Below are 10,812 nucleotides of genomic sequence, written 5' to 3'. Positions count from 1 at the left end.
TCTGAAATAGCCCTGGTGCTCTTCCTGCACCCACTCTTGCCCGCACAGTCATTCTCCTCACAGCAGCTAGAATTGCACGTACAATAAAATCTAAACTCTTCATCGAGATCTTACAAGATCCCAGATGGCCCAATCCCTGCCTGCCTCTCTGTGCTTATCTTCCATTACCCCTCCTTTGCTCACCAGGCTCTGGCTACAAGAGCTCCTTCCAGTACCTTGAACATGCCAAGTTTGCTCCTGCCTCAGGCCTTTGCACTTGTTTCCAATGCCTGGGGTGCTCTTTTCCTTCCCCTCTCTAGCTGACTCCATTTTCTTAAATAATACCCCCTCAGGGAGGCCTTTTCCACTCCACACCTGTCACTCTCTATTACATTAACCTATTTTATTTTCTTCATAGCCTCTTTGTTAGCTTGTTTATTGCCTTTATTCCCAAGGAAAAGTAAACTCTAAGAGAGCTGGGACTTCACCCATCATGTTCACCAGTGACCCAGTACTTAGAACAGTGCCTAGCATAAAATAGGTGCTTAATAAATATTTTTGAAGAAATTCAATATAAGTATTAAAGAAAGGTTTTTGCTTAACAGAGTCTACTGATGACTTTATGCCACAACTGGAGTTAAAGATGTTTAAAAAGCATTGATTTCTGTTATAAACAAGTGACTAGAGAGTCCCCGGTTGCCCATGTTGCCCCAACAAGTTTACAATGGATCTGTTACTAGTAGTGCTGAAAGAGATAACAACCAATAACTCTGGGGCTCAACTTCCTTCGTTTTGCATTTTCAATCTCTTAATGTAGGAAACACAGTTTAAATGATAACTCTGCCTCTTTCTTCCAGGCCCCCAGTGTTATTATTTGAAATGAAGAGACACCAAAGCAGAAAGCCTGCTTTAGGCCAAGATACAAATGATCTCATTGATATTGTCAGATGTGTGTCATGTTCCCACGGGGGAACTATCCATACGTAATGTCATGAGCCACTTGCGGTTTCATATGAAACATCTCCACATGGACATCCTCTGCAATTTCTGGTGAGTTTGTAGTTCCATTGGAGGTACATTTTTTAGAAATGTTCATTATTTTTAGATATTAAAGCAAATCTCATAAGGAGGATTAAGGATTAGGTGTTATCAATGTAAAGAGAAAATAATCATTCTTTATCATTACCGCATTATGTGGAAAAAATGACTTCCTTTCACTGAGTTTTGGTTTAAACCACTATAGTGAAAGTGGCTTCTGAAAAATTGCCTCAGGTAACATTTACAGTCATAATATGGAAAAATATAATTTGCCATCAGTAGCCTATTATTTCTACACTTCTCAGTTATTTGTGACCTGAATAAATAAGGCCTATGGCTTAATAGGATAAGAATGCTGCTAAGATACGTAGAAGCAAAGATAAACCCTCTTTTCTGTCCTCCTCAAGAATATGAGATGGAGGTGCAAGTCATGATCCTTTCAAAAAAGCAAGGCTGCACACCCAGAGCCTTTCTAAGCAGTCCTACTTCAAAGGGACACATACAGTGAAGTGCTGGGGCTGCCTTAAATAAGGTAATGCAGGGAGGAAAACCTTTTCTTGTTATAAGCATCTGAATACCTCAAGAAAAAAATATTTCAAGGTTGTGTTATTGGTTTATTGTTCATCATCTTCACATTTCCACTTGCCTATCTAACCACAGCTGAATATTTCATTTCCAACTCCCCTGTTAATGTTACAACTACAAATTAATTTCATTTCCTTGTTGGTAATATGTTACATTGCTTGATAAGGTTTGATTATCAGAAAAAAGGTGCCAGAACAGTGCAAAATATCATCACATCCCTAAAGAAAAAAAGGCTAGAGATCTCTGGCATAGTGGTAACTTGCCAGCCTTCAAAATTACTGAAAAACAACTGAAATCTTTAGTCTATGAATTTCAAATCCTTTGACCAATCCCCTGATATAGATATCTACAACCTTCATTTGCTTTTGTTTATCCAACAAATGACATAAAGATGTGATGCTCTGATGAGATGAAATTGAATGTGTGTGTGCACACACCTGTGTGTGCATTTGAATGTGTGTGAAAAGGAAGACACCTATTTTCCAGGGTGTGTCAAAGATGTACTGTTCTTAATGACTTCTATCTGGGATTTACTTGTATTCAAATGTTTAAGTTTTTCTTCCTTCCAAACATCTCAGCCATACTAAATTAATGGAAGAAAGTGGTAATTGTTTACTAAGGGAACAAAACAGAATGTCACATTAAGAAATCATTGGAAACCCTGTTATCCATAACCACCATCCTACTCTAAAAATTAAAGAAAGAAGAGCACTGGAGTTAAAGTTACATTCCCACTCAAACCAAAGACATTTTTGCCTCTTCATATAAACTGTAAACTCCTCTCTCTCTCTCTCTAACAGGGTTTATGTCATATGTCTGGATTCTATCCCAATGCCCTACAAATTGAAGGTACCAAATACCTATTTTCTTTTTTATTATACGTTAAGTTCTCAGATACATGTGCACAATGTGCAGGTTTGTTACATAGATATACATGTGCCATAGTGGTTTGCTGCACCCATTAACCCATCATCTAAGTTTTAAGCCCAGCATGCATTAGGTACTTGTCCTAATGCTCTCCCTCCTCTTGCCCCCAAGCCCAAACAGTCCCGGATGTGTGATGTTCCCCTTCCTGTGTCCATGTGTTCTCATTGTGCAAATCACACTTGTGAGTGAGAACATGCAGTGTTTAGTTTTCCATTCTTATGTTAGTTTGCTGAGAATGATGGTTTCCAGTTTCATCCATGTCCCTGCAAAGGACATGAACTCATTCTTTTTTATGGCTGCATAGTATTCCATGGTGTACATGTGCCACATTTTCTTTATCCAGTCTATCATTGATGGGCATTCGGGTTGGTTCCAAGTCTTTGCTATTGTGAGCAGTGCTGCAATAAACATAAACGTGCATGTGTCTTTATAGTAGAATGATTTATAATCCTTTGGGTATATACCCAGTAATGGGATTGCTGGGTAAAATGGTATTTCTGTTTCTAGATCCTTGAGGAATCACCACCCAAATACATATTTTCTAAGAATTATGATGATAATGAATTAACTCCTCTAATTCCTACCAGGAAATATATTCCATACATAATTAGACCCATGTTTCTCAAAACATGTTTCACAAAAGATGTATGCCTTGCAACATGGATGGCTGTTCTACTAAAAATGGGAGAAAAAGAAAAATTCTTTAGCTAAGTAAGATTGAGAAACCTAAGCATAAAGTTAAATAAGTTGCATTATCACATAATTTCTTAAGAAATTTTAAAACATTTTTATGCATTGTGAAACTCTAAAAGACAGCTAAAGTTTGCAACATTTCCCATAATTGTTTGATAAGGAAAACTTTTGAAACCTTGAAGGGTACTAGTGTCTTACAGACCAAAGTTTAAGAAATGCTACATTAGATGAATATTAAGTGAGTGCCCACTATACAAAAGGATAGCGTTCATTGAAATATACCCTTTCTTTCAGCCCTGGGGATTTTTTTCATCTGTAAACAGATGATAATAACGCCTACCTCACAGGGTTGTCATGAAACTGGAATGAAATCAAATATATGCAATGCCAAGTCTAGCACAAAGAGGACCAAAATGAACTCTCCTCCTCTGTCCATAAAGGCATTACTGTGAGGAAACTGAAATTGTCCTGAATTTTGTTGCACTTATACACACCTCTGTATAGGTTTGTATGCCTGGGGATGGAATTGTATCATATGACACTCCATTATGTGGCTCAGGAGTTAAGTCAGTCCGGCCAAAGCCATCTCCCACCCAACTAGGATTTTAGTTCCTTAACTTCATAAACCTCCATCCACCGCTGCCTTCCTTAATTAGACCTATGATTCCTCACACACAGTCAACATACCTGTAAAGACCCAGGCATTCAAGCATAAACCAGAAATGTAGTACATCCGGTTGCCAAAATGGTTAAGTACTTTATTAGCGAAGGATCTTAAGCACATATATATGTGTGTGTGTGTGTGTGTATATATGCGTGTGTGTATATATGTTATTTAGGGTCATACAAGTGCTGAACAGTACACTAGAACTGCTTTTAGTTTCTAATCTGTTTTAACAACACTGCATGGCAAAGTTGATTAAAATAAATATTCAAATAAAATCTAAGTTGAACAAAGCAATACAAAAATGTTTAAGCCTCAAGTGCATGCAGCCACAGAATATGCTCTTGGACATTGCTCCCTAAGGGGCTGCTATCCTCCGCCTCCTTGAAGGCACCCATGTCAGGGGTTGCCCGATCCAGGGAGCCGGTTCCTAGTTAAGAATATGAGAATGTGTGCACAGAAAGGCAGGCAATAGCACAAACAGCCATGCTTCTAGAAGGTTCTAGGGAGAGAGCAGGAGCAGTGCAGAGGGAATAAGAATGAGCAGGCAGAGGACCTGGGGTCATGAGACCTTTGGGTGGGAGGAGCCAGTGGCCGGGAAGGTTCTAGTGTGTTCCGTCTCCCAGCAGCTGCCTGCTTCTAGGAGGTCATGCGGAGCCAGCACCTGGGCCTAGAACCAGCCACAGCCCCCTAGCTTCGCCCACTGCCTTCCGACCATAGACCCCCACAAAGTGAATGTGCTTTGGGCCTTTGTGAAAATGTGTAAACAAGATCCAAGCGTTCTGCACACCAAGGAAATGTGTTTCCTGAGGGAGAGGGTAGAGAGCATGGGGGGTAAAGTATCACCTGCTACTCGGAAAGCAAAATCAGAAGAAAATACCAAGGAAGAAAAATCTGGTAGTAAGAAGGTGAAGGAAAACTTAAAGGCAGATGAACCATCAAGTGAGGAAAGTTATCTAGGAATTGATAATAAAAGTGTGATTGAACCAGACACTGATGCCCCTCCAGAAATGGGAGATGAAATGCAGAGATAACAGAGGAGATGATGGATCAGGCAAATGATAAGAAAGTGGCTGCTATTGAAGCCCTAAATAACGGTGAACTGCAGAAAGCCATTGACTTATTCACAGATTCCATCAAGCTGAATCCTCACTTGGCCATTTTGTATGCCAAGAGGGCCACTGTCTTCGTCAAATTACAGAAGCCAAATGCTGCCATCTGAGACTGTGACAGAGCCATTGAAATAAATCCTGATTCAACCTAGGACACAGGAAATTGCAGAACATCAGAGAAAGTATGAACGAAAATGTGAAGAGCAAGAGACCAAAGAAAGAATAGAAAGAGTTAAGAAGGCTCGGAAGAGCATGAGAGAGCCCAGAGGGAGGAAGAAGCCAGACAAGTCAGACAATAGTCAGGAGCTCAGTCTGGCTCTTTTCCAAGTGGCTTTCCTAGGGAAATGCCTGGTAATTTTCCCAGAGGAATGCCTGGAATGGATGGGGCATACCTGGGGTGGCCAGAAGGCCTCGACCCAATAAAATTCTAAGTGAGCCAGAGGTTCCTGCAGCCATACAGGATCCAGAAGTTATGGTGGTCTCCCAGGCTGTGGCTCAGAACCCAGCGAATATGTCAAAATACCGCAGCAACCCAAAGGTTATGAATCTTATCAGTAAATTGTCAGCCATATTTGGAGGTCAAGCGTAATGCCCTTCCGATAAATAAAGCCGTTGCTTAAGGAAAGGCAACCTAGATCACCTTATGAATGTTACAGTAATACAAACCAGTGTACCTCTGACCTTCTCATCAAGACAGCTGGAGTGCTTTGAAGATAATTCCTACCCCTCTCCCCCGAATGCAGGTGAAGCATTTTACAGTGGTTTGCCATTAGGGTATTCATTCAGATAATGTTTTCCTACTAGGAATTACAAACTTTAAACCCTTTTTAAACCTTAAAAATATTTAAAACAAATTTAAAGGGTCTGTTAATTCTTATATTTTTCTTTATTAATCATTTTGGATTTTTTATTTGAATTATCAGGCAGGAAAAATACTTATGTATGGAAGATTATTGCTCTAATTTGAGTGAAATAAAAGTTTATTAGTGCGAAGCAAAAAAAAAAAAAAATGTTTAAGCCTCTTGTGATGCACAATTCATCAGTGATACATTAGTGCCCTCTGCTGCTGGTTGAGTTTTCTAACAGCTCAGAATTTCAGTATGGTTTTTCTTTTTCTCTTTTTTTTTTCTTTTCTCTCTTTTAAGAACATTACAGTGTATTGTTTTGGTTCAACATTTTATACATTAATTAATAAAATTAGTAGAATGGTAATCAGGATGCATGGCATTATTTTAAATTATTATTGCTTGTGTTTTGACATCAATGCAAAGAAATTTCTTGATCAAAATTACTTAGAGATTTCATATTGAGCTGCAATCATGGAACACAGCATACATTATTGCTCTTTAATTGTAAAATATTCTATAAAAAGGAATTTATGTAGCTAGCCTGATAGCATATCATATAGGTTCCAATTTTTATTGATTATAAAATATAATTTACCCCTCATTTTGCATGGCTTATTTCTTAGAGTTGCCAGATTTAGCAAATAAAACTATGTCCCAGGTACTTGCATGGAACCTATTTCTACTAAATACTTATACTAAAAAATGCTAAATCATTAGGTTAAAAAAAGTATTTACGGTTGATCTGAAATTCAAATTTAACTGGATTTCCTGTATCTTACCTAGTGACTTTATGTATTCTCATGTGTGCGCTGAATTTCATCATTGAAATTCTTTCCTTTTATGATAATCAGTTTATCCTACCATAATAATGACTAAAACCAAACATATCTTTCTTTATTTTCTATTTCTTTCCTCACATTTTGTGAAACACTGAGTACTGAGTAGGTTTTCACATATCAATGCTTAATACACAAAACTGAATTAGCAGAGTTCGTTAGTCATAAGATTAAAAGCATTTGTTCTTAAAGGAAGAGTTATTTAGTTAACAGATGGATTAAGTAAGAACAATCCTGAATTCCTCAACTTCCTTTATGGAGCAACAAACACACTATATAAAAAGCATATAAAAAGTTTTGTTTTGTTTTAAGAATGGTAAGTTTGAAAGTAAAGGCACCCAGATGCAACATTATCCTAAAGCAATGATTCTCAAGCTTGCACGGCTGAACTTGTGGAAGTTTTTTGGGTTTTTGTGTGTTTGTTTTTGAGACAGATTCTCACTCTGTCACCCAGACTGGAGTACAGTGGCACAACCACAGTTCACTGCAGCCCCGAACTCTTGGTCTCAAGCGATCCTCCCACATCAGCTTCCTAAGTAGCTGGGACTAGGTACACCACCATGCCTGGCTAATTTTATTTATTTATTTATTTTATTTTAGAAACAGAGTCTCACTATGTTGTCCAGGCTGGTCTCAAACTCCTGGCCTCAAGAGATCCTTCTGCCTCAGCCTCCAGAGTTGCTGGTATTACATGTGTGAGCTACTGTGCCTGGCCAGAGAGTGCCTCTTGATTTTAATATACACATGAATGAAACAAATTTATCTAGCAGAATCTGGGCATTTCTAATTAGCATCTAGTTGATGCCATTGCTGCTAAACCAAGGACCATACTTTGAGAAGAAAGATTTTAGGAGAGACCAAAAAAGAAAAAACAATTTGTTTCAATATGGAACTACATGTCTGTGTGAATTGAAAATGCAGATTACTTACCACCACATTACTGCCAGAATGTAATGATAACTGCCATAGAAATGAAGGACGGGAGCAGAGATGAAAGAAAATGAATCTTAATAGTCCTGCGGTGGTGTTCAGTGTGCCATCTTCAGTTCCTTTATCGTTTTCTGTTACAGTATCTCTCACTGGCAAAACGGAATATTTGCTCCCTCACTACTTTTTCAGAATTTGAGAATTTGCATTAGATCATTTTATATGCAGCATCCCAAATATTTAAAGCATACAAGTTGAGACCACATTAGAATTAAGTTCATAGTTTATTTCCATCAGACCTATTTTAACCATTTTAGTCTGTTGGAGCTTAAAGTAGCAAGATGCAGATTGTGCAGCCATGTGGAGCTGATCAAGTCAACCCCCAAAAGTGTAATTGGTAAATCTTTTTAAGTGCTTTTGAAAAATTAATCAAGGCAGGTTTGGTGAACCTTTGCTGAGAGTGTCATTAGGACAAATGACTTGGTTCCCAGTATGTTATCATAAAGGAAAACTCCAGCTGCAAATCCCAAGGTGACGCATATATCTCGCTTGAATGGAAAATAATGACTTTTTAAGCACTGCAAATAATTCCGCTGGTTTGAAATCAATTTGGTTAATACAATTAAATTGAACTATTTGATCTTTCAGGTTCAAAAACCACCAACTTGACTCAAACATTAACATTTTAATATGGAAACAACCACCATAATCTTCCAATGCCTTCTAAAATGGTTTATAGGAACACGTTGTAGAAAACAGTGCATATAACATTGTCTTCAAAATCTTTCCAGAATCAGTAATAAAAATTAGTATTGAAATATTCTGCCTTAAGCACTCATATTTCACCTCAAAGCCAATGCCTTTTTTTTTTTTTTGACACAGTCTCACTTTGTCACCCAGGCTGGAGTGCAGTGATGTGATCTCTTCTTACTGCAACTTCCGTCTCCTGGGTTCAAGTGATTCTCCTGCCTCAGCCCCCCAAGCAACTGGGACTACAGGCATGTGCCACCACACCCAGCTAATTTTTATGGGATATATAAAAAATTTAAGGACTGAGATACATGTGCAGAACATGTAGGTTTGTTACCTAGGCATACACGTGCCATGGTGGTTTGCTGCACCCATCAACCCATCATATACATTAGGTATTTCTCCTAATGCTATCCCTCCCCTAGCCCCCTACCCCCCAACAGGCCCCAGTGTGTGATGTTCCCCTACCTGTGTCCATGTGTTCTCATTGTTTAAATCACACTTATGAGTGAGAACATACAGTGTTTCGTTTTCTGTTCCTGTGTTAGTCTGCTGAGAATGATGGTTTACAGCTTCATCCATGTCCCTGCAAAGGACATGAATTCATCCTTTTTTATGGCTGCACAGTATTCCATGGTGTATATGTGCCACATTTTCTTTATCCAGCCTATCATTGATGGGCATTTGGATTGGTTCCAAGTCTTTGCTATTGTGAATAGTACTGCGATAAACTTAAGTGTGCATGTGTCTTCATAGTAGAATGACTTATAATCCTTTGGGTATATACCCAGTAATGGGATTGCTAGGTCAAATGGTATTTCTGTTTCTAGATCCTTGAGGAATTGCCACACTGTCTTCCACAATGGTTGAACTAATTTACACTCCCAACAGTGTAAAAATGTTCCTATTTCTCTGCATCCTTGCCAGCATCTGTTGTTTCCTGACTTTTTAATGATCACAATTCTAACTGGCATGAGATAATATCTGATTGTGGTTTTGATTTGCATTTCTCTAATGACCAGGGATGATGAGCTTTTCTTCATATGTTTGTTAGCCACATAAATATCTTCTTTTGAGAAGTGTCTGTTCATATCTTTCTCCAACTTTTTGATGGGGTTGTTTTTTTCTTGTAAATTTAAACAAGTTCCTTGTAGATTCTGGATATTAACCCTTTGTCATATGGATAGATTGAAAAATTTTCTCCCATTTTGTAGGTTGACTGTTCACTCTGATGATAGCTTCTTTTGCTGTGCAGAAGCTCTTTAGTTTAATTAGATCCCATTTGTCAATTTTGACTTTTGTTGCTATTGCTTTTGGTGTTTTAGTCATGAAGTCTTTGCCCATGTCTATGTCTTGAATGGTATTGTGTAGGTTTTCTTCTAGGGTTTTTATGGTTTTAGGTCTTATAATTAAGTCTTTAATCCATCTTGAGTTAATTTTTGTATAAGGTGTAAGGAAGAGGTACAGTTTCAGTTTTATGCATATGGCTAGCCAGTTTTCCCAACACCATTTATTAAATAGGGAATCTTTCCCCATTGCTTGTTTTTGTCAGGTTTGTCAAAGATCAGATGGTTGTTGATGTGTGGTGTTATTTCTGAGGTCTCTGTTCTGTTTAATTGGTCTATATATCCATTTTGGTACCAGTATCATGCTGTGTTGGTTACTGTAGCCTTGTAGTATAGTTTGAATTCATGTAGCATGATGCCTCCAGCTTTGTTCTTTTTGCTTAGGATTGTCTTGGCTATACGGGCTCTTTTTTGATTCCATATGAAATTTAAAGTAGTTTTTTCCAATTCTGTGAAGAAAGTCAATGGTAGCTTGATGGAGATAGCATTGAATCTATAAATTACTTTGGGCAGTATGGCCATTTCCACAATATTGATTCTTCCTATCCATGAGCATGGAATGTTTTTCCATTTGTTTGTGTCCACTCTTATTTCCTGGAGCAATGGTTTGTAGTTCTCCTTGAAAAGTTCTTTCACATCCCTTGTAAGTTGTATTCCTAGGTATTTTATTCTCTTTGTAGCAATTGTGAATGGGAGTTCACTCATGATTTGGCTCTCTGTTTGTATATTATTCATTTATAGGAATGCTTGTGATTTTTGCACATTGATTTTGTATCCTGAGACTTTGCTGAAGTTGCTTATCAGCTTAAGGAGATTTGGGGCTGAGACGATGGAGTTTTCTAAATATGCAATCATGTCATCTGCAAACAGAGACAATTTGACTTCATCTTTTCCTATTTGAATACCCTTTATTTCTTTCTCTTGCCTGATTGTTCTGGCTAGAACTTCCAATTCTATGCTGAATAGGAGTGGTGAGAGAGAGCATCCTTGTCTTGTGCTGGTTTTCAAAGGGAATGCTTCCAGCTTTTGCCCATTCAATGTGATATTGGTTGTGGGTTTGTCATAAATAGCTCTTATTATTTTGAGATACATTCCATCAATACCTAT

General features: G+C 38.0%; 1 pseudogene; it reads left to right on the top strand.

The window, feature by feature from the left end:
• Positions 1 to 2,433: 2,433 nt before the first annotated feature.
• On the top strand, positions 2,434 to 5,640 carry LOC101016343 (annotated as a pseudogene).
• The last annotated feature ends 5,172 nt before the right edge of the window (positions 5,641 to 10,812 follow it).

Source organism: Papio anubis, chromosome 9 (genome assembly GCF_008728515.1).
Source record: "Papio anubis isolate 15944 chromosome 9, Panubis1.0, whole genome shotgun sequence".
NCBI classification, from domain to species: Eukaryota; Metazoa; Chordata; class Mammalia; order Primates; family Cercopithecidae; genus Papio; species Papio anubis.
The sequence above is the reverse complement of the archived record's forward strand: the minus strand, read 5'-3'. Positions and strand labels throughout refer to the sequence as shown.